Consider the following 25,275-nt stretch of genomic DNA (forward strand, 5'->3'; position numbering starts at 1 on the left):
TTTATTAACAGAACTAAAGTGTACACTATTGTACAAATATTACACTATTGTACAAATATTACTGTAGATGGCTAGCTAATAGCTACAAAGAAAATAGCTATCATGAAAAAATACAGTACCTATAATGAAAACAATGACTCCAGTCACTCTATGGCAGGTTAGTTTCTTCAAAAAACAATAAAAATATAAAAGGGTCACGTAATACAATTATTCTTGAAAATATGAGATTCATGGTATTACAGAGTGGATATGGCAGAAAAGTAGAGTGGATAAATATTTCTGAGAGAGAAACGAACCAGGGGTCAAAACATTGCTATGTGAACTATGAGGAAATAAGTCCACTTCGTGGATGATAAGGTACGTACTGTTTTGCATAGTAAGCTAGTATGCCAGTATTGGGACCAATTGGGACACACCACCTTGACAATTGCATCTTGACATTAGACAATTTAATTTTAGGCTTACTACAACGCAACAACTGAAGGTTGTAACCAGCAAAGTTTTCGTCAATCCTGAACCAATTCTAATGCGTAACTTGTAGCATGTCTCGAACATCGGTCGCCTGCATGGTAGGCCGTGTCTCTTAACACTACGCTATTTAACAAGTCAGTCGCTCACACATTCGCTCTTCTTGGCCGGCTCTGCTTACGCAGACCGGAAAAAACAATGAAAGCAGTGGTGAGCTCAGCAGGTGCCAACTGCCTGGTAGGCCGCGGAGGACCTAAACGATGGAAGAGCATGCTACATAGCAACACAACCATCCAACAAATCAGGAACACTTTTCAGGAGTCAGCCACGACCACCTGCTGATGATTTCACCTGCAGGCTGCACTGCAAGATGCAAACCACAAGTTATCCTAAAACATTTTATCAACAGAGTAGTTAGCTAAAAGGTACCAGCAAAGCTCTGGAGAAAGTTCTTGTGGACAGATGAGACAAAGACTAAAAAGTACCAAAGTGATGGCAAGAAGAAAGAAGTCTAATTCATAGCATCCCACTTAATCTGTCAAATATGCTAAAGTGTTACGCTGTTACGGTCTGTGCACATGTGGGTGTAAGTTTAACTGAATTAACTACTGAATGCAGCATCAGGATTTTTCCTGCAGTATCTAGAAACATATTTTCCGCTAAAGTACAAGAAGGTGCCTCCAAACGTATTGGTCGGTGCTTCATCATACAGCTGGACAGTTACCTCAAGTCAATCTCAACAGAATTGTTTTCCCTGAAACCTGTGGCAACAAGGTCACAAAACGAACAACACCTGATGACGGCTTCAGTACAGGCCTGGGAGGGGATCATCAGAAAAGATACACAGGTTCTGGTGAGGTCAATAGGTTATAGACTTCACAGAGTTATTGCATGCAAATTATATGCAGTCGAATCCTAAACATAAGTTTTCTGACATTTTATTAATCTGTCCAAATATATTCCCAACATATTTGGTGCCTGAAATAGGGAGTATATGTACACACAAAAAAGCTGAGAATCTACCCATTAACCTAATAGTAAGTGTTAAGGTTAGTATAGCACTCTAGATAAAATAAAGTTGTGTATAAAAGTATATAGATATATTCAAGAAAATACAGACGAGAGGGACATGCAATTCTAGGTAGAAATAGACCCCATCGGTGTGTGTGTTTGCTTGGGCATGAACAAGAGTGTCAGTAAAACAAGCCATTTGCAAATCATTTCCTGCTATTTCTTATCCTTCCTCAAACAGAGAGCCCTAAGACCACGGAGGAAATCTCACTCTCTCTATGAGATGAGATTCTACCTAAGAAATACAAATCAACACTCTCCTTCACAGTGTTCGTAAGACTAAGTCAGTTGATTTCAACTCATGTTGTACATAGTTGAGCCAAACAAAAAGACAGCTGGCGGAGGTTGTTCTAGGCTGTTTTTGACAAAAAGCACGGAGAATAAGATTTGTTCAAGGTCAAACAGGCAGTGGGATCATCAGCTGACTCTGACTGTGAGGAATATTGGCCTTTCTGGGAAATTTCTGCCGGTCCTCGTGACAACAAAGTCTATTTTTAGATTAGGGGTCAGGATTTAGGGTTAAGGTTCAGTGATATAATTGGGTTTAGGAGTACTAAGATTTTAAACTGGAATAATGTGTGTGTGTGTGTGTGTGCGTGCGTGTGTGTGCGTGCGTGCGTGCGTGCGTGCGTGTGTGCGTCATCCTGTTTAATCACATCTTCTGTTTACATTTTCTCCTTTACTGGATGGAGTACATACAGTCGTATGAAAAAGTTTGGGCACCCCTGAGAATTTCCATGATTTTCATTTATAAATAATTGGGTGTTTGGATCAGCAATTTCATTTTGATCTATCAAATAACTGATGGACACAGTAATATTTCAGTAGTGAAATTAGATTTATTGGATTAACAGAAAATGTGCAATATGCATCAAAATTAAATTAGACAGGTACATACATTTGGGCATCCCAACTGAAAAATCACATAAATATTTTGTAGAGCCTCCTTTTGCAAAAATAACAGCCTCTAGATGCTTCCTATTGCCTCTAATGAGTGTCTGGATTCTGGATGAAGGTATTTTGGACCATTCCTCCTTACAAAACATCTGCAGTTCAGTTAGATTTGATGGTTGCCGAGCATGGACAGCCTGCTTCAAATCATCCCACAGATTCTCAATGATATTCAGGTCTGGGGACTGGGATGGCCATTCCAGAACATTGCACTTGTTCCTCTGCATAAATGCCCGGGTAGACTTTGAGCGGTGTTTTGGGTAGTTGTCTTGTTGAAATATCCAGCCCCAGCGTAACTTCAACTTTGTGACTGATTCTTCAACATTATTCTCTAGAATCTGTTGATATTGAGTGGAATCCATGCGACCCTCAACAAGATTCCCGGTACCGGCACTGGCTACACAGCCCCATAGCATGATGGAACCTCCACCAAGTTTTACTGTGGGTAGCAAGTGTTTTTCTTGGAACGCTGTGTTCTTTTCCCGCCATGCATAACACCCCTTGTTATGACCAAATAACTCAATCTTTGTTTCATCAGTCCACAGCACCTTATTCCAAAATGAAGCTGGCTTGTCCAAATGTGCGTTTCCATACCTCTAGCGACTCGGTTTGTGGTGTGTGTGTGCAGAAAAGGCTTCTTCCGCATCACTCTCCCGTACAGCTTCTCCTTGTGCAAAGTGCACTGAATTGTTGAACGATGCACAGTGACACCATCTGCAGCAAGATGATGTTGTAGGTCTTTGGAGGTGGTCTGTGGGTTGTTTTTGACCGTTCTCACCATCCTTCGTCTTTGCCTCTCCGATATTTTACTTGGCCTGCCACTTCTGGCCTTAACAAGAATTGTGCCTGTGGTCTTCCATTTCCTCACTATGTTCCTCACAGTGGACACTGACAGCTTAAATCTCTGCGATAGCTTTTTGTAGCCTTCCCCTAAACCATAATGTTGAATAATCTTTGTTTTCAGGTCATTTGAGAGTTCTTTTGAGGCCCCCATGTTGCCACGCTTCAGAGGAGAGTCAAAGAGAACAACAACTTGCAACTGGCCACTTTAAATGCAATTGCCTATGAAGTTCAAGGCTTAATGAGCTCACCAAACCAGTTGTGTTCCAATTAATCAGTGCTCAGTAGTTACATGTATTCAAATCAACAAAATGACAAGGGTGCCCAAATTTTTGCATAGCCTATTTTTCACATCTGATTTAATTTCATACAACTTAATATTTCTACACTAAAAATCTTTGTCTGGAAAATACCCCAGTACTCAGCTTTTATTAGAAAATGAATGGCATGCCACTGTGATCATTTTCTGTGATGATAAATAATGATGCAGCCTCAGAGGGGTGCCTCAACGTTTTCATACCACTGGGCACTTCCCTTCAGATCCCCCATGGGAATCGAACCCACCACAACGACATTGCAAGTACAACACTCCAAAAGAGCCTCACGCTTTGACGTGTCACTGGGTTTCCAGTTCCACCACAGCCCCCGCTTGCTATCTAGGAATCTGTTTTTCAAAAATGTCTAAGTTGTCATTCCTCCCGTCTCTCTATCTCACTCTGTCCATCTCCCCGGGCTGTTTATAAAAGTCTCTCTGTACTGCAGTTACAATGGGGCTTTCTGTTACCCTGCAGGCCAATCACAGCAAACACACACACACACACACACACACACGCACGCACGCACACACTGAACAGTGTGTGTCCTGATTTTAGCCATCAATAGATTTACCTGACATGCATTATACAGTTCTGGAAAAAATTAAGAGATCACTGCAAAACTATTGGGTTCTCTGGGTTTTGTTTTACTCTATAAACTACTGACAACATTGCTTCCAAATTCCAAATACAAATCTTGTCATTTAGAGTATTTATTTGTAGAAAACAACAACTGGTCAGAATAACGAAAAAAATATGTATTGTTTTCATCATAAAATGCAAGGAAAACAAATTAATATTCATTTTTCAACAACAAAATACTAATGTTTTAACTTAGGAAGAGTTCAGAAATCAATATTTGGTAGAATAATTTTTAATCCTAGCTTTCAAATGTCTGGCATGCTCTCCACCAGTCTGTCACATTGCTGTTGGGTGACTTTATGCCACTCCTGGCACAAACATTCAAGTAGTTTGGCTTTGTTTGATGGCTTGTTACCATCCATCTTCCTCTTGATCAAATTCCAGAGGTTTTCAATGGGGTTCAGGTCTGGAGATTGGGCTGGCCATGACAGGGTCCTCCATCCACACCTTGATTGACCTGGCTGTGCGGCATGGAGCACTGTCCTGCTGTCCTGCTTGGCTTGATTCATGCGTCCTTCACAAAGACAAATCTGCCTGATTCCAGCCTTGCTGAAGCATCCGCAGATCATCACCGATCCTCCACCAAATTTCACAGTGGGTGCTGTAAAGCTGAAAATTTGACTCGTCAGAGATGACGACCTTACTCCATTCTTCTACGATCCAATTCTTATGTTCTTTTTGCAAACTTCAGCCTGGCTCTTCTTTGCTTCTCATTGATGAAGGGCTTTTTTCTAGCTTTGCACGGCTTCAGCTCTGCCCCTAGGAGCCTGTTTCGAACCGTCCTCGCCATGCACTTCACCCCAGCTACGGTTGTTGAGTGACATTGGATACTGATACTCACTGTATCCCTCTGCCAGTAAAGCCAGAATTGAACCCTTCTTTTCCTCACTGAAAGCTTTTCTTTTCAACTCTTTTCTCATGCTGAATTGGTTAAAAAAATAAATCTAATTACCTTTGAGGTACTACTTGCACTGTTTTTGCCATCCAGCTGGTCCTATTGCAAGATGATATTGATGACCACAGCAGTGGTTTTTATACTTTGCCTCGTTAAATTAGATTATGTTCAGGTAATCACCTAATCAGTACCTCATTAAATAGATTGAGGTGTGCCTGTGTTGGAATTTAAACAGACACTGGAATGGAATAGCTGCCATACCTGTAGACATGCTGATTTGAGAAAAATTAGGAGTGGTCAAATTTTTTTCCAGAGCTGTATATTCTCTGTGTGAAGTAGTGTGTGCGTTTGTGTGATTCTGTGTCAAGCATCACATCCCTTTACAATTCCACACACACACACACACAAATGCCTGAGTTCATCAGCTGTCCTCTCAGTAAGGGCTCTGACAACACAAGGTGACAATTCCATGGCTGCCTGTTACATTGAGTCGGTGAATCTCCCTTACTCAAAACCTCTCTCCCTTTCTCACAGGGGCGTTATTGGCACGGGAAACATTTGCCAAAGCAAGTGGAGAATCATTTCAAATGGAAGATATAGTCACAAAAGTGATGATGTGTTGTAACAGCAGGCACATATTTAAAGTATGAATAGCAAAATGAACGGTTAAATATTGGTTTGTTTAAATCTTGCTGCTGTAATTGCACACTGTATTTTGCACATGTAGTTATGGGAGTTTGAATGTTAAATATGTATTAAACTTTTGCAAGAGGATCAGGAAATGCAGCTTGACTCCCACCTAATTTTGATGGCGTTGTGCACGCTGCCCTTCTGCTTGCTCTCTCATCACACTTCAACCTCACACCACAGGCTACCCGTTTAGCACTGACAGAAGGCTCTGAATCTTCTCACACTGCTGCCACACACACACTCCAGGGCGCACTAGTCTTTTCCGGCCCTTCCAAGCCAAATGGGGTAAACCACAAACACACAAGTACACACTAGATCTAGGTTAGTGTATGTCATTCCATCCCAGGCCATCCCTCCTTGTCTCATGAAAACAGACAAGCGTATAAATAGTACACTGGTTATAGGGTAATCATGAAGAATGGTCAGCATCCACCATGGTCAAATCGGAGGCCACTCAATTTCAACAGGGTTTAAAATGTGTTTGAAGTTATCCAGCTAATCAGTCAGCAGCCTCTAGCTGTGAGGTCAGGTTGCTGTGATGTCAGGGTAACATCACTGTCAAACAGCCAGAAGAGATTTAAACGTTTAGGGGGCTGCAGACAACGACTGATTTCGGCTAATGATCAAGCCAATAATGATGAAACGTTTACTACAATATCTTTCTACACCCTGGACCTCTAATCTGAGGTTTCTGTGAATTGTTGCTATAATTGTTTACTTGTTTGTTGTCACTGTCGATAGTATGTCAGGCGAGTATCGGATATTAAGCAAGCTGGAAGGAAATAGCATCAATCAACTTCCTCTGCTAACATTACAAGCAGGTGATTCTGATAAAGACGGGAATTCCCTTCACAACAAAAAAGTTAAAAAATAAGGCTTTTTGAACATGTCTTCAGACTTACCTGATTGTTGGAGGGGATCCTAACTGCATGCTAGAGAAGTACCTGAAAATAGTTGCCTCCACCTCTAATTCAAGCGATTTTGTGATTATGTACATCAGGAAAACTAATCAATTTGACATGTGGAGGGTCTCAAACCCAACAAGCAGTATATTTTATTATGTCATTCGAGATTCAATTATTGTACAGTTGTGCTCAAAAGTTTGCATACCCTTGGAGAATTGACAATATATGTTCCATTTGTAAAGAAAAAAAAAGAGTGAGCAGGCAAAACCCATCTTTTGTCTTATGGGATTCACATTCAATTATAGGTCATAACAGAATGGCACAATCATAAAAAAAAAACATGGCAACAAAGAAAATAATTTACTGACCCCTGTTCAAAGTCTGCATACCCTTCGTTCTTAATATTGTGTATTGCCCCCTTTAGCATCAATGACAGTGTACAGTGTTTTGTAATAGTTGTCTATGAGGCCCCAAATTCTTGCAGGTGGCATAGCTGCCCATTGGTCTTGGGAAAATGTCTCCAGGGCATACAAAGTCTTTGGTCATTTTGCATGAACCGCACGTCTGAGATCTCCCCAGAGTGGCTCGATGATATTAAGGTCAGGAGACTGTGATGGCCACTCCAGAACCTTCACCTTTTTCTGCTGTAATGAGTGGAGGAACAACTTGGCCTTGTGCTTAGGGTCATTGTTGCGCTGGAAAGTCCAAGAGTGTCCCATGCGCAGCTTTCATGCAGAAGAATGTAAATTGTCTGCCAGTATTTCCTGATAACATGCTGCATACACACTGCCAAAACATCAGTGAGTCACTACCATGCTTCACAGTGGGGATGGTATTCTGTTCACATTAGGCCATGTTGACCCCTCTCCAAACATAGCGCTCATGGTTGTGAACATAAAGCTCTATTTTGGCCTCGTCACTCCAAATTACAGTGTGCCAGAAGCTGAGAAGCATGTCTAGTTGTTGTCAGGCATATTGAAACCCGCCTTTTTTGTGGCATTGGCGCAGTAAAGGCAACTCGACAAAGCAGTTCATTTTTGTTCAAGTATCGTCGTATTGTGCTCCTTGAAACAACCACAACTTTCTCCTGAGGTTACCCGTGGGTTTTTCTTTGTATCCCGAACAATTCTTCTGGCAGTTTTGGCTGAAATCTTTCTTGGTCTGCCTGACCTTGGCTTGGCATCAAGACATCCCCGAATTTTCCACTTCTTAATAAGTGATGGAACAGTACTGACTGGCATTTGCAAGGCTTTGTACAGCTTTTTATAACCTTATTCCATCATTATTAAGTTCCATTACCTTGTTACGCAGGTCTTTTGACAGTTCTTTTCGGCTCCCCATGGCTCAGTATCAAGCCTGCTCAGTGCATCCACGTGAGAGCTAACAAACTCATTCACTGTTTATACACAGACACCGATTGCAATTTAAAAGGTCACAGGTCTGGGAAATTGACCTTTAATTGCCATTTTCACTGGTGTGTGTCACCTTGTGTGTCTGAAATAAGGCCAAACATTCAAGGGTATGTAAACTTTTGATCAAGGCCATTTGGGTGATTTCTGTTACTATTATGATTTAAAAAGGAGGAAAACAACTATGTGATAATAAATGGCTTCTTTTTTGCATAATCAGTCATATTTTCAAAATCAGTGCTAAAATTTCACAATTTCTGCCAGGGTATGCAAACTTATGAGCACAACTGTATAGCACAATCCGAATCGTCCAAATTCATGAATGGGAACTGTTCATCCAACTACAGTAAAGCTGCATTGCACCTACTCCAAAACACTCCAAAACAAGACTAGTGGTGTTGTTTAACTGAAACAGCATGATGATGTTGTATTCTTCTATAAAAGTTGTAAGTTTCGCATATATTTGTCATTTCAAATAAACAGGTTCTTCCCGTGTTCACCGGTCAGTTTTGTTCACAATTACATCAATCCAGGCATTCTTTCAGCAATAGGTGTATATGTCACAGAAAACTAAAGGTAGGATTCGCTAGCTAGGAAGCAAGTTACCTATGTCGTCGTTGATATTCACCAAAGGAAAGTCAAAATGTACTTGCTTGAGAGACAAAGGAAAATACATAAATATGATCAAGAAGAATACTTTTTCTGGGGGATAGAACCTTACATGTTTACACAGAGGATGAATCGACTGAACTAGAGGCTAGAACAGTAGCCAGTTAATCCCCAACCCTTTCCCTGAATGTCCAGAGGATGGTGGTGTCGCTGTGTATCGTGCAATCTAATGCCAACTGAAACCGAATGCTTTTGTTGCAACGAATGGGAACTATTGATCCCAATGCTGGAGACAGTGAATGACCCAGTCCCTGAAGCAGAACTTGTTCCAAGATGTGTGCTTGATCATCCGGATTTTGCCAGCCCTCATAACTTCTGGGGTGCTGGATACTTTTTTACATTCCAAACATGTTCTAGGCCAGAAGGACCATCAATGGCCAGCTATCAAAATAGTAAGTAGCTACCTAACATTAGCAACCAAGTGTATGAGGCAAGACTATTTATTTGGATAGCATATTCCATACATGGGGCAATCAAAAGTGCTTTATATTTTCAAGCTCAAAAATAAAAAACAATCAGGCATACTAAACTACATTAAGCATCAAAGTGTCTGTCCAACCTAGCAAGACAAACTCCTAGTTGTTGGCTAACCCCATTCAAATTAATTTGCTGAGGACATTTTAGAATGATTCTTGTAGACTGTACGTTTTTTTTAAATTGTCAAGTCCATACTCATTGTCATTTGATCATATGATCTGTTTATAGGCAAAAGAGCCATCTTTCTGATTTGATTCAAGCAGTAATCTAGGTTGCTATACTTTGCTGGACCTATACTTTCCTGGACCTATCAGGCATCTCTGATTAACAGATTTTGGCCAACTATGTTTCTAAGTTTCATAACCTGATTGTACATCCAAAATGCACTGTTTAGGCCTCTTGTACATCAGACTTAACATTATGCTTTAGCCGTCTTCAGAGGGGAATGATCGGCAGGCATGTTCTACCGGTGGCCTTGAAAAACTAAAAACTTTAGTCATCTGTGATTCCATTACACGCAGTATTAGACTAAAGAATCAGCCAGTGATCATACACTGTTTACCGGTGGGCAGAGCCACCGACGTAGCCGCAAATCTGGGGCTGGTGCTAGCGAAGTCTAAAACTGGCAAATATAGAGAGTACAGAGATAATGTTATTCACGTTGGCACCAACGACGTTAGGATGAAACAGTCAGAGTTTACAAAGCAGAACGTAGCATCAGCGTGTAAACCAGCTAGAAAGATGTGTCGGCATCAAGTAATTGTCTGTGGCCCCCTCCCAGCTAGGGGTGGTGAAGAGCAGACTTGCGCAACTCAATCGCTGGCTGAAAACTGAGTTCTGCCCGTCGCAGGAGGTTGAGTTTGTAGATAACTTGCTCTCTTTTTGGGACTCTCCCAGAAATAGGGCCAGGCCTGATCTGCTGAGGAGTGATGGACTCCATCCAAGCTGGAATGGTGCTCTTTTATTTAGAAACATTGACAGGAGTCTCACTCCTATAGCCTCACCATGAGATGCTAACAAAAACAACCTTATTAAGATAAAGCCTTCCTCCACCTTGGTCACAAGTAAAAATAAAAATGACTGTATCCCCTCGCATCTCAAAATGGGACTCCTACATATTAGGTCCCTTGCTCCAAAGGCAGTTGCAGTAAATGAATTGAACTCTGATCGTAAACTAGATGTTATTGGTTTAAGTGAAACGTGGCTAAAGCCTGATGAATCCATTGCCTTAAATGAGGCCTCTCCTCCTGGCTATACTAGTGATCATATCCCTCGTGCATCCCGAAAAGGAGGGGGTGTTGCTAATATTTTTGACCGTAAATATAAATTTACTCTCAAACACATCACTGATTTACAATCTTTTGAAGTTTTACTTATGAGAGTTACTCAGGCCGATAAATCGTTTTACATAGCTACTATTTACAGGCCCCCCAGACCATACACAATGTTCCTCAATGAGTTTCCAGAATTCTTGTCTAACCTTGTAGTCATGGCAGATAGTATTCACATTTTTGGCGATTTCAATATTAATATGGAAAAGTCCAATGATCCTCTTCAAAAAGCCTTTGAAGCCATAATTGACTCAATGGGTTTTATCCAACATATCTCAGGTCCAACACATTGCCACAATCACACCTTAGATTTAGTCCTGTCATGAGAAATAGATATTGTATATCTAATAATTTCCCCCCAAAATCCTGTATTATCAGATCACTGTCTTATTACATTTACAATTAAAACAAGAAATCCACTTGCTCCGCAAACAATGAGTTTCAAAAGCTGTACTATAAATTCTCGGACTACAAATAAATTCCTTGATATTCTAACAAGTTCGCTCATTAACGACAGAGTAAAAAAATCTGTAAACGATCAAATTGAGGATCTAAACTCAACACTGAAATACATTAGATACGGTTGCACCACTAAAAACTCAAGAAATACACAACAAGAAACTTGCTCCCTGGTACACAGACAATACTAGAGCACTTGAGCAAGCCTCCAGAAAATTGGAACGAAAGTGGCGCTCCACCAAGTTGGAAGTATTCAGACTAGCCTGGATAGACAGTACACTACAATACCAAAAAAGTTGCAAAGCAAACAAAAAAGCAAAGCTCAACAAGTGAAGTGGGTCTTCACTTTAGTTGTAATGAATACATGAACTACTTTGATGAAAAGATTGTCACCATTAGAAAACAAATAACTGACTCCTCCTTAAATAGTTATGGTCCTCAAAATCTCAGTTGTCCTGAGAATGTCCTGAACCTCCTTGACCAGGTGTCAATGGGGACACTTAAATTTTTTGATACCGTATCGCTTGACACATTCACTACATTTTTAATGAGTTCTAAACCCACAAACTGTCAGCTAGACCCGATTCCAATAAAATTACTTAAGGAGCTATTTCCTGTGCTAGGTCAGCCAATGTTGAACATAATAAATTGCTCCCTTTCCTCCGGATGTGTACCAAACTCACTAAAATTAGCAGAAATGAAGCCTGTGTTTCCCAACAACTGAATGCATTCCTGAAGACAAATAACATTTATGAAATGCTCCAGTCCGGTTTCAGATCCCATCATAGTACTGAGACTGCACTCGTGAAGGTAACAAATTACCTTCTAATGGCCTCAGACAAAGGTTCCGCATCCGTCCTGTTGCTTCTTGATCTTAGTGCTGCTTTGACACTATTGATCACGCCCTTCTCTTAGAGAGACTGGAAACCCATATTGGGCTACGTGGACATGTTCTAGCCTGGTTTTAATCTTATTTATCAGAAAGATATCAGTTTGTTAGTGTGGATGGCATATCCTCTGACAAGTCAAAGGAATGCTTTGGTGTTCCTCAAGGCTCAGTTCTGGGCCCATTATGGTTCTCACTATATATGCTGCCTCTGGGCAATGTAATCCGAAAATCACAATGTAAATTCTCACTGTTATGCTGATGACACACAGTTATATCTTTCAATAAAGCATGGAGAAGCCCCAAAATTAGCTACTTTGGAAGCATGCGTTTCAGATATTAGGAAGTGGATGACAGAGAACTTACTGCTCTTAAACTCAAGAAAACAGAAATGCTTGTTTTAGGACCCAAGAAACAAAGAGCGTTGTTAGCAGATCTCACTGTGAACCTCGATGGCTGCATGGTCGTTTCCCAAAAAACTGTAAGAAACCTTGGCGTTACCCTTGACCCTGACCTGTCCTTTGATGAACATATAAAATATGTCTCAAGAGTTGCTTATTTTCATCTTCGAAACATTGCAAAAATCAGAAACTTTTTATCAGAAACAGATGCAGAAAAACTAATCCATGCTTTCTTTACTTCTAGACTAGATTACTGCAATGCTCTTTTTTCCAGTTACCCTGACAAATCAATAAATAAACTTCAATTAGTGCTGCACATGGCTGCTAGAATCCTAACTAGAACCCAAAAAATGTAACACATTACTCCTGTACTAGCGTCCTTACACTGGCTGCCTGTTAGGGTTAGGGCTGATTTTAAGGTTTTATTGTTAACCTATAAATCAATACATGGACTTGCTCCTACTTACTTTGCTGAAATGATCCAGCCATACATACCTACACGTAACATACGATCGCAAGATGCAGGCCTTTTAATTATACCTAGAATTTCTGAACAAAGAGCCGGAGGCAGGGCCTTTTCTCATAGAGCTCCACTACTGTGGAATGATCTGCCAATTAAGGTTAGAAATGCAAAATCTGCAAAATCCTTTGAAAGTAAACTTACCATCTGGTCCATGGTTTTTGGTGCACAAACGTTGACTCAGAGGCTTTAGGCTCAAAGCTAAACATTTTTATTCAATTGATGTCAACAAAGCTAATCAGGCAATGGTAGACAACAAATGTATATGATTTAATTTATTTAACTAAATTGTATGTCAATTGTAGAATGAAGTGCTACATGTCTGGATTAAGATATGGCAACGAGTGGTGAAACACCAAGTCTCCTCTCCCAGGTCCCTTGTATCCTTTCTTTGCAAACAAAATACGAATGTGGGATTTTCCACAATGATAGAAATAAAATCACCAACGATATTCACAATAATGGGCCAACTAGAGAAACTCACTCCCACCCCAACGACATAATCGACGAAGCGCACAAGCTGTGTGAACGGCTGTAGGAAATAGTTCACTAGTGCTGGTTTGGATTGACCAAATTCCGCCGGTTGTTTGGTCACTCTACAGTGCATGGCGTGCTCTCTGCTCGATCAGCAATAGGCTATCAGCATCAGTGGAACGTGGAAACACTGATAGTTAAAATATATATATAATAACTGACACTACTGTGGCAGATTACAAAATGCAGTTTGGAGTGTTTTGGAGTAGTTTTCAATTTACAATGCAGCTTTGCTGTAGTGGGAAGAACAGTTTCCATTCATGAATTTGGACGATGCTAAGAACACTAATTACAGCCGGGGACAGAGCTGAATAATGGATGGTTGGAAACAATGACTCTACGTCCATTCTGGACTCATGTTTGGTAAGAGAATCTTTAGAAAAAAATATATTTTTTTGACAAACTATCCCTTTAACATACATTAAAAGAAAATCGCTTTTCTGCAAAAAACACAATATTATTACCCTAACACAATTAATTGTTTAAAAATAGCCAAAACATGATCCGTATAAGCAATTTAATTCTCTATATTAGGAACCACTGGTTGCTATTTGAAAATATATATATATATATATATATATATATATATATATATATTAGGACTTCAGGCTACTGCCATTATGCTAATGAACACAGCTAAAGATGCAAAACAAAATTGGAGGCTTTAGGTTTATGGTTTGTATGAGAATGAGAATGGTATTAAGAAATTCATTAAATAATTGGCAGTAGAAAAGAAAATAAGCATTATTTTAATTAGCGATTTTGCCACAGTTCTTTTTAACCTGTCCTACAAAGCTTGTCTCATAGACAGAAATAGTTGACACACACACACGTATGTGTTCCTTAGAGTCGTACCTTTAATTCAAGGGGTCATTATAGACAATTTCTCAAACTGTTGAAGCTAGCTCAAATTTGTAGGGGGGAAATAGAAAGCGGTGTATTTGTTAAACCTTGGAAATGTGCAGATACTTGGGTCACTCTGGTTCTATGAAGGAAGCGTCCATGGTAGTCTATATCATACATTTCTGTCAACTCACTACTCCCCTGCTTCGGCCCACGCTATAAGGCGCAAAGCCACTTGCCGGGATTTTTTGGGATCCTCTTGGTCATCCTTGTCAATACTGTCAACATTGTCTCATGCATTTTTTTGCCTCTTTTATTTTTATGTTTTTTTTTTTTTTTATGAGCGTGTACCATAGACCTACCATATGGTGCATGCAGAATACAACCCAAACATACTGTAAGGAAGATGCACAGAAGACACAGACGGTGCCATAATGGAAGATATTCAGGTGGTGATGGGGTAGGGGGACAGAGAAGCACGAAGGGGAAACGAGGATGGAGTGGAGGAGCCAGGGGACGTTAAGGAAGAGACTAGTGTTTGCTGTCACTAAGAAGTGAAATGTTCAGCATCAGTCAGCTTCTGGGCAGAATACTTTTGTTTCTAGTTCTGTCTCTATCAGACATACACACAGTTTCAAATCCTCATCATGAGTAACAAATAAAGCTGCTTTGTTGTGATACGTGACCTCGACCCCTCAAACACTAAAAAAATTCTGACACAGTGCTTCTGCTAACTGGAATTGAATCATATCCTAGTTTATGGGAACTGTCCTGAACCTGTCATCCATAGGTGCTGTTCTATAGTGAGATGTGAGGCAGATGTCACCTGGAGACTGGGGAGCTAGAAGTCAGACACTCTCACCTGTGTGTTCCTACCTAGAAATGTTGTTACTGTTATAAAAGCTGTTACAGAGTCCTTCATAGTTTTTTCAATGAGTTGTACACTACCGGCTATCCTGCCCAGTAACGACCCTGGGTCTCAGTAGGTCTTTGGTGAAAATTGCATAGTTGAGTGGTTAGTGTTGCCTACAGCCTTTCATCAGTATTTCCTCTTGATCAGACGGTTGGGGATTTGGAGGTGAGTCAGTAGGTTATACTCTTCCAAAGGCCAAACTAACTCTTTCTCCACCTACACTTCTCACGCATATATGCACACACTCACTTGCAGACACCTATTTCTCAGGTCCAGTAGGATATTGTGTCTTAAGCACATTAGCGCGTACTCAGCAGGAAACGGTACTTCAACTATCAAACTATCAGTGTTTCCACGTTACACTGATAGCCTATCGCTGATCGAGCAGAGCCCAGCCATACACACCACACACGCAAATCAGCGTAGCAAAGCAGCCCTGTCGGGAAACGCGTCACTAGTATATTTATCTTTATCACCATCACCAAGATCACAGGTGGGCATGGAAACTCGCGTAAAATCACATTGCATCAAATTTTTTAGAACGCATCCATCCGACACACACCTTAGAACTTCAAAAAACACCTGTCAAATGCACCTGCACTAAATCGGACGACTGCGGGACACTGATGTCCACCTTCACTTAGTCTCTTTAAAGACATTAATAACTTCCCTTTCAGTGATCACATTTGCATACAGGAACAGAAATAGCTGTGTTGGCAAGTAAATCATCCACTTGTTTCATATTCTTTCTATAGCTAGTAAAATCTGCGGACGTTGAATCGGGTAAGTAGGGAAAGACAACATCCCCCTGGAATAAACAACCGCTCCAGCATTCCACCATAACGGAGAATGTGTCCTCAAGTGCTTCTTAGTCCTTCGTGTAGTGGCCTGAATATCCCGAACGGTAAGGAAACGCCGTTTCGGATTTTACAGATGTATTCACTTTAAAACGCTGCGGTCATTCATTTTACTAGACATATATTAAATACAACAAAACCGGTCCAAATACAATTCTGTAGGTTTAACTAAAAACGTGTAGCTGCTGACAATTTCATATGAGACGAGGCTATGCCATTGAAACTCCTTGAAACTGCAGCGGACTTCTCCACAAAAGTGAATGGTTCTTTCGACTAAAGTTGTTAAGGTTTTTGTATTCAATCATATGCTAGATTTCCCAGAAAGTTAAAATGTACTTACTGTTAAAATGTTTTGAAACAGTTTCCAGGGTGATTTCAGTTTTTATGTTTTAAAATTTGTTGGGACCAGGTCGAGTAGACCTCGGCGATTATATCTTTTTTTTCTCTCATGCCTCAAAAGCACCAGCAGCAAAAACACTATTCTACCAAAAACTTCCGCAGCGGTCACATGATCTGCTAAAATTCAGCCCGTCCACTTTCCACATCTTCTACACAGTGTTACGATAGCCTAATGTGTCGGAGAAAACCCGACATCCACACTTAGTTACCATCAATAATCCAGCGATTTCAACATCAGCAAACCACACAAATGTTAAACTTAGTTAACATTTTGAATATGAAACCTAAGAATCCAGGCTAATAAATTATTTACATGCATACTTAATGTAAACACACATTCGTCCATCTAACTGCTTTTTAACAGGGTAAATGCAGTCACGTGCGTGGGAACAGTAATCATTCTGTTAAAACATATTTTCCCATTAAGAGTGGAAACAGTATCCACATCCACTTTTCTAAACATCTCTGGGATAGTGTGCTGTGACGTTTTCAACCATAGGAGGGCGACAAGTGACTCCTGTCTATAGTTCTGAAGTGTTGATAACAGGAGCTGTTACGCATTGCGCTGCTTTTCCTTTAGTGGCCACTGAGTGACACTGATATTTTTTACTGATTGTTGTAGCCTATATGAGAACTAACAGTAAACGTTGGCATTCAAACTGCCAAAGACCGTCTCCGAGGCAACCTCGATACATAACATGGAGTCATCCCTCACCCACACAACCGGCATGCTAGACATTCAAAAGGAGATATCGTACACTTAATACGGGCGAAAAGCCAGGATTTGCCAACTAACGTTAACCCTTCAGTGAACAGAAAAATGTATTGAATGAATTATTTTAAATTGACATGCTTTGAACGTGGCAAAATCAAACGAGATCTATAGATGATGTAGTTTTTAAAACAAATGGCATGCACACATTTTCGTTAATGAATCGTTTCTGCGGGGCTGTCACGGTTCTCTTGATTTGCTTGCAGACTATAGCAGAGAAATCTGCTCAAATCCCCTGTTTTCTTTTAGTGAGTTTAATTTTAATGATCGGAGATTACTACTCTGTTTTGTTTATGTTGGGACTGCCTTTTTCCTTGAACGCAATAGGCTGCATTTCCCAGGTAAAAGTAACCAATTGGTCAAAACAGCAAAGGTGGGGCGTTGTCAGCTGACTCCCTTTGTCTCTAGCGGAACCGCAAGCGATTTCACCGCTTATGTGTAAATTAAGGGACAGAAGTGGGATTGAAAAACGTCTAAAATAAGTCTGGTAATGTGGAATAAGCAGTCATAACACATCAGCCAACAGGGGCCCGTTCTTCGTAAGTCGCTTATTACATCCGAGATCAAATGACACATCCAAGATGATATCATCGTGCTAATCATGATCCGGCTAATTGGGTTCTTCGAACACACCTGTTGTGTATGATTATTGCTGGATTGAGTTATCTGAGATAATTGCGCGTTCATGTGTTGGCTTAAAAGGGGATATGTATCGACAGTAGAAACATTGATCAGCAACGCTACTATTGGCTGTTCAGCATGGCCAAAGAACGTGCCCAATTTTTCTCCCAAGCAGAACAAGAGCTTTTAATGGAAGGTTTTGCCGAATTTGAGTCGTTAATTAAAACGACAGGGAACAAAGTCTGCAAAAGCCAGGAGAGAGGGCTGGCAAAAAGTAGCAGACAAATTAAATGCGTAAGTGTTGTCCATAGTAGATGTTTCTATCATTTTCTACAGTATGTATTTTTGCATTTTAATAATTTAATATTTACTCTTTTTAATGTCAGAGCCACCACTGGACCCACTAGAACATGGGAACAAGTAAAAGTGAAATACAAGAATATTCTACAAAATGGTAGCCTTTAATTCATACTGTCTTCATTTTAAAAAGCCACTTTTTTTCCCCTTCTTTTTAAAAAGCCACTGTTAAATAATGTGTTTGTCTGTTTATAACAGCCACCAAGAAAAAGGCTGAAAAAAAACAAACAGCTGATGGTCCTGCACCACCACAATATAACCCAGCAGAGGAGCTGGCCCTTGGATTGAATGAAAACCGAACCATTGTGGAGGGCATCCCTGTTGGCAGCTCTTCCTCAGACCCAAAGACAGGGACCAGTAGCAGCAACACCTTCATTACTGGTAGGCTAAATGAGCTTTCAATTTTCTTAGTACACTAAAATTATTTGTTGCTGCATTAAATGAAGTATAATCCAAATGGCTTGTACAGTCATTTCAACTCTTTGTGAAAGTGAAAACTTCTAAACTTTTTAATTAATACAAAATATGTGGCCATGAGTTATTGATCACATTATATTTTTTACAGTGTAGTTAATTGTAATGACAACCCCCCCCCCCTCTTTTGTGCAGTTTTACATGATACACCAACACTTGTTCCCATGCAAGTGGTGGCTGAAGCATATGTAGTAAGTTGTGTACTTTGTCTAACTTGCATAAAGGGAAGAAATTGCAACACTCTGTAATACCCATTTATTTCCATTGCACAGGACAGTGAAGAAACCCTCTCAGAAAACTGTCCTTTGGAGGAAGAACCTGTAAGTGCATAAATGACTTTACACTAATTTGTATATAGTCTACTTGTGTACCTATTCTTTCTGTCTGCAATTTGAGTTGCAGGAGTCCACACCTAGAGAAAGGCCTACAGAAAGGCTTGCAGAAGAGTCTGCACAAAGAACTAATACAGAGGTGGACAGTGTTGTACTTTTACTTTTTACTTTTGTTGCATGAGGCATGTTTTGATCAGGCTGCACCACCACCACAGGGATCCTCTCCTTTCTGATGGTGGCGATGTTATGTAACAATTATGTCACAGGCCCTGTCAGGTGCAACCCTCAGACTTTTCTGACACTGAAATCTTTCCTTTAGTTGCCCAAAGGTCTTTTCACTGCGTGCCCTTGTCCTGGCTAGAGCTGCATTGTAATGGGTTTGTGGTCCAGGGTTTGGGTCAGGGAAGGGCGTCATAAAATACTGCCTGCAGGCATAGCCCCTGTCTCCAAGCAGGATCCCATCAAAATCCCCTGTATAATGGAAAAATGCAGTTTTGTTAGGCTCAGCATAAGTGTGTGTAATACTGTGAGCTTGACATTTATGTTCCCTTACCACGTTCAAATAATGTGCATAAATGTGACTCTCTGAAAATTCTTGAGTCATGCACTGATCCTGGCCATTTTGCTTCCACATTTGTAATATGGAACATAGAGTCACACACCATCTGAGAGATTTTAGTCCGTCAACTGCATACTTTTTGATTTCATTCCTTTTTTTTTATGTAATGTTACTAATTTGGAATATTATAAATTGTAATAGTAACTTACCTGCACATTTACACTGTGAACCCCCTTTCAGTTCACAAAATCGCCTTCATTTGGGCCAGGTGGGGCCTTGATGGGGATGTGTGTGCAGTCTATGGCACCAATCACGTTAGGGAAGCCTGAATGACACATACTGTTAGTCATACTTTTTGGCATGGTCATGATTGCATGTCATTAACAATTATAAATGTACCTGCAATAGCAAAAAAAATCTGCTTTACAACCTGGGGTCTTGAGTGGCTTGGGAATACCACAAAAACCCCTAAAAACTGCTTGAGTGCCAGGTAAACTTTGCGAATGGCACGACAGACAGCACATTTCACTAAGTTCTCTGCGTCTCCAATAGTAAGGAAAGTGCCACTCGCAAAGGATCTCAGGGCAATGCACACAGTCTGTGCAGTTGTCAAAGCCCGACTCCTCCGTGTTGAACACTTAATGTGTGGTTCCAACAAATAAATGATGTAAATGACACCCTCATGAGAAAAACGGTATCTCTCAACAATTATACTTTCGCGCTGGGCTAAAGGATCCTGTCTATCCCGCAATACCCGATTTAATTTGAAAAGCTCTGCGAATTATTCTCCCACCTTCCGCAACAGGTTGCTCGCGTAAAAACGGACAAGACATGGCTTTGACAGACTTCCCTATCTCCTCCGCTTATAAAGCCTCAATCTAATCCTGTTTACATGAAATAAGCCTGCTCCTGAGCAGGTTTAAGCTTACGGACCTGTTGCTATGACAGCAAGTCTAGGATGAGCTTCGAAGAACCAAACGATCCAAGATCATGCCAAATCGTCAACAATCAAATCCAGCTAACTGAGTTAGCGACGTACGAAGAACGGGCCCCAGGTGTTGAAGCTAGGTATTTGTTTATGTTTTGGAGTTCTGGAATGTTCCAGCAGTGGAAAGTGATCATGTAGACTGGTGTTAATGGGCTCCTGTTAATAAATGAAATACAGAGTTTAAGACCTACTTCCTCGCTTGGTTTATATGTAACCATTCCTGGGGTTATAGCAAGAAACCAGGCATGCCTAGTTCAGCCAGAACGCAATAGAAAGTATTGCCCTCTTGAGATTCGATCAGGCGCCCACGTGAAAGGCTGTGTCGCTAACCACTACATCACAGATCTCTACGTTTGTCGGGTGTCAGTGTAGCCTGAAGTGTCTATGAACAAATCCTCTTTTCCCACTGGCCGTTTTAACAGCTAATTGGCCATTCATGAATGACATTGATACAGTTAAACAGACTAACATTTCTTACTAAGTATACCTCCACCACAAATAGCGTCTATGAACTGTTATCTTTTGCCACTGGCCGTTTGAACAGCTTATTAGCCAGTAATAGGCTTTACCAGTATTTACTAACTTACTCAAATAGTCATAGGAATTGAGCAATTGCTATCAAGTCTGTCAAAGCTATTTCATTTCATGGCATAAAAACATATTTTTTTCTTTCATGGCTTAACAACATACTTTTTTCTTTCATTCGTAAATTACATTTATACAATAACTATCAAGAAAGGTGAAGATAACTAACTTTTTCATCAAGTGAAACGATGATAGAATTGAGGAGAAAAGGTGTGTTGGGAAGCATTCTGCCAAAGGATGATTATTTGCATTTGACCACATCAACTGTCCATACAATAGGATTCTTATGTCATGCAATAAAATGCTAATTAATTATTTAAAATCATACAATGTGATTTTCTGGAATTTTGTTTTAGATTCTGTCTCTCACAGTTGAAGTGTACCTATGATAAAAATGACAGACCTCTACATGCTTTGTAAGTAGGAAAACCTGCAAAACCGGCAGTGTATCAAATACTTGTTCTCCCCACTGTATACCTGGATATTCCTTGCCTCTCTGGAATGACTGCCAGTGAACTCTGTGACAGGGATCTGTAGGAGGCATTGCCCTCTTTCCTTCTTTTTTGTTGTAGCTCAGAGGTCTGTATCCTGGATTGGCGGTTGGCGCTGGTAGTCAGGGTGCATGCCAATGCGCACGGTACGCAGTGTTGTGCCTGAACGCGTTCACTGAACGATTGTTCATGAACTCGTTCATATTTTGGGGCGAACGTGAACTGAACGATCTGTATTACTGCCTGATGAACGTTACTGTGAACTCGTTCATTCTGGTTTCTGTGAACGGCACGCTTTCTCCGGTTAACTTCGTTCAATAGGGTGCCAGATTTCTATAGAGCCTTATACACGAAAACCAGGCGAAAACACACCGTAAACACGCCTTAATATGTAGCAGAAAAACACCCAATCTGGCAACACCCAGCCACGCATGCGTCATCTAAAAAATAAAATAAATAAAGCATGGAGGCGACAGCAGCGTGAAACAAAGAGGCGGCGTATAATAGTTTAAAATAGTTTTATGAGGTTACTGACAAGGTCAGTGAGGATGGGAGGAATCTGACTTTTCTGTGCAAACTTGGCCCGCCGGCTTTCAAAAAGAAAATCTGCACATTGAACTGAAGCACCCGGCTAGCCTTTCAAGGTATGTGAAAGCAAATAAAAAATCTGAAGACAGTCAAGACAGATCCTCGACTCAAACCCCATTAACTGCGTACTGTAGCGGCTCCGTTGTCATCTCCCAGCCGCAGCTGGACAACCTGGTGGTGCAGTATATTGTCGGAGACCTGCAGCCTTTGAGTGAAGTGGAAAGCCCAGCATTTGCACCTTAAGGATAACTGTCCTGTTTTTCTTTGAATAATTCCTTATTAAAAAAGACCATTCAAGCAGCACGTTTTTCTTCATGTTTTTAAGAATGTACTGTTGGGGTGAAAGCTGCAGCTGCTACTAGTGTGGAGTGAATGGACAGCAACAAAGCATTAAAGCAACAATGGGGAAATGTTGTCCCCTCAATGCTAATGTAAACCCAGGTTGGATAAGGATTCAAAATTGGATATGAAGATGAAATCTGGCGCATAGCTTCAGTGTTAAAACTGATAAAATAATTGCTGTCTGTGGTTCTATATGGGCTGTGGCAATAATTTTGAAAAATAATAGATCGCAGCAACTATTTCATTTTTTCGGAACTGTGAACTTAGTTGAACTATGAACTGAACTAGTTCATTTTAAAATTTGTGAACTGAACTTTGAACTAGTTCATGCAGAATGTGAACTTTCCCAACACTGACGATACATACATTTGTTGTATTAGTGCACAGTCACAAGCAACAGCAGTAGAGCCGTAGAAGCAATTTTCATGACAACAAATTATTGTTTGCACACAGTGACAGTTCTACTTTTTGATGAAATGGGTACAATCTAGAAGGAAGAAACCGAAACTGGTATCGATCCTATTGACGCTAGAATCGATCTTCAAAAACGAGACATAATATCTGTAGTATGGATTATTTGGGATCGATCCGCCCACACCTAGTGTCACATCCAACCGTCGATGCTGGAGCAATGAACACAGACTTTCGTTTCAGATGGGATCAAAGTTGATGGGCCCTTTCCATAACTACAGACCACAGAGCAAACAAAGTAAACAGCTAAACCAATCAAAACGTTGTCTGAGCTGTATATTGCGTTAGATGCATTGCCATATTTCAGGGACTCATTGATGTCTAGCTAGCGATCATGAACCCATAATCATGCTAGCTAGCATCAATAATAGCTGGAACAATAGTATGTGCACTTTGATCGGTTTGCACAATATCTAGCTAAACTATTACTCTTCTGAGCAATAGTTGCTTATGCATTAGGTTTGGTCAAACAACCCACAATGCATGTTTGTTTTTCTTTATCTTTTGCAGAGAACAACGGGTTGCAACACTATTTTCCAGCATGAAATGGAATCAAGGACTGTATGCTCAGACACAACTTAGCTAGCCAATGTTAGCTTATTGTTTGAGCGTTTGGTGTTAGCACCCTTCACAAACTAATGCACTAAGTGACAAATTGGCAGTAGGGAGAAGAACAGTGGTCGTCATTTGCAGGGTCTAAGAGTCTGATGCACACACCCGAAGTGTTCGATCATTACGACGGAGAGAAGGTCCTCATACTCTCGTGATGCGTGACCCTACAAGGTTGGGGCAGTTTTGTCACAACGTATGGCAGACGTAATGGAGAGACCAATAGATTTTGTGTCAAGAATGCTTAACGCAGCTGAGAAGAACTATTCTCAGTTAGACAAAGAGGGCTTAGGAGTGATGTTTGGGGTCCAGAGGTTCCGTAAATACCTATGAGATTTACCTATGAGAGTGGGGATCACAAACCACTTTCAATGAAATTAAGTTCCACAGATGGTTTCTCAGAGGATTCAGAGGTGGGCAGTGACTTCAAAGGTGGCCATACATGCCCCCGGTAAAAGTTCAAGAGGACAGAGTGTTGATGTTGGACAAAACATAGGCGGCACTTGTGACAGCCAAACAAGTGTATACCTGGACTGATAAAGATCCTGTATTGTCGAGAGTGAGAGAATATGTTTAGGGGTTGGCCCAGTGGTGCAGGAGGTGAGGTTGCACCTGGGCCCACGGTGGGTGGGGGGGCCCATGCTTAGCCTCTAACATAAAACAGTTTTGTATTTCAGTATATAGTTTGTTTCTATACTGTTGTCACAGTCTGACGGCAGCTGGTAGTTTAATCTATGGCAGGATTGGGTTCACATTCGTATTCAATTAGGTCAGGACATTTTTGGACACTGACACAATTTTCATATTTTTGACTTTGTACACCACCACAATGGATTTGAAATTAAAAAACAAAGATGCAATTGAAGTGCAGACTGTCAGATTTAATTCAAGGGGTTGAACAAAAATATTGTATGAAACGTTAAGGAATTGCAACCATTTTCATACACAGTCTCCTTATTTCAGGGGCCCAAGTGTAATTAGACAAATTACCACAATCATGAATAAAATGTTAATTTTTATTACTTTGTCAAGAATCCTTTGTAGGCAAGGAATGCATGGACACCACTGGGTTTCTTCCTTTGTGATGCTTTGCAGGCCTTTACTGCAGCTGTCTTCAGTTGTTGTTTTGTTTCGTGAGTCTTCGGTTTCGTCTTCAGCAATTGAAATGCATGCTCGATTGGGTTGAGATCACGCGATTGACTTGGCCATTGAAGAATATTCCACTTCTTTGCCTTAAATAATACCTGGATTGCTTTGCACTATGTTTTGGGTCATTGTACATCAGTAAAGTGAAGCGGCCATCCAATCAACTTTGCAGAATTTGTTTGAATTTGAGCAGACAATATATCCCTATACACTAAAGAATTCATCCAACTGCTTCTGTCTTTGGTCACATCATCAATAAACACTAGTGACCCAGCTCCATTGGAAGCCAAACTGTCTCCATCGTGTTTTACAGATGACATGGTATGCTTCAGATGATGTGTTATGCCTTGTATCATGAGCTGTTCCCAGCCATCTCCATACATTTTTCTTCCCATCATTCTGGGAAGCGAGTGCATAAAAGGAGATGCAGAAAAGAAAGTAACAAAATGACAATGACATGAAGAAC

General features: G+C 40.6%; 1 protein-coding gene and 2 long non-coding RNA genes across 4 annotated transcripts in view; 1 reads left to right on the forward strand and 2 right to left on the reverse strand.

Moving 5' to 3' along the window:
- LOC105029110 (arf-GAP with Rho-GAP domain, ANK repeat and PH domain-containing protein 1) overlaps positions 1-16,565 on the reverse strand; it is a 74,339-nt gene extending 57,774 nt beyond the window's left edge. For both annotated transcript variants that reach the window (XM_034291451.1, XM_034291450.1), the window contains exon 1: positions 16,416-16,565. The gene's annotated coding sequence lies outside the window, so the exon portion shown is untranslated. The remainder of the gene's footprint in view (positions 1-16,415) is intronic.
- LOC109615824 lies at positions 16,023-18,321 on the forward strand. The gene is made up of 3 exons (XR_002196831.2): positions 16,023-16,122; positions 18,043-18,161; positions 18,254-18,321. It is a non-coding gene; the product is annotated as an uncharacterized LOC109615824 (long non-coding RNA).
- Positions 18,322-19,007: 686 nt separating this feature from the next.
- Positions 19,008-20,634, reverse strand: LOC109615823. Its single transcript, XR_002196830.3, has 3 exons — positions 20,523-20,634; positions 19,799-19,914; positions 19,008-19,501 (listed from the first exon to the last, which is right to left on the reverse strand). It is a non-coding gene; the product is annotated as an uncharacterized LOC109615823 (long non-coding RNA).
- Between the last annotated feature and the right edge of the window lie 4,641 nt (positions 20,635-25,275).

This window comes from Esox lucius, chromosome 1 (assembly GCF_011004845.1).
Source record: "Esox lucius isolate fEsoLuc1 chromosome 1, fEsoLuc1.pri, whole genome shotgun sequence".
Classification (NCBI taxonomy): domain Eukaryota; kingdom Metazoa; phylum Chordata; class Actinopteri; order Esociformes; family Esocidae; genus Esox; species Esox lucius.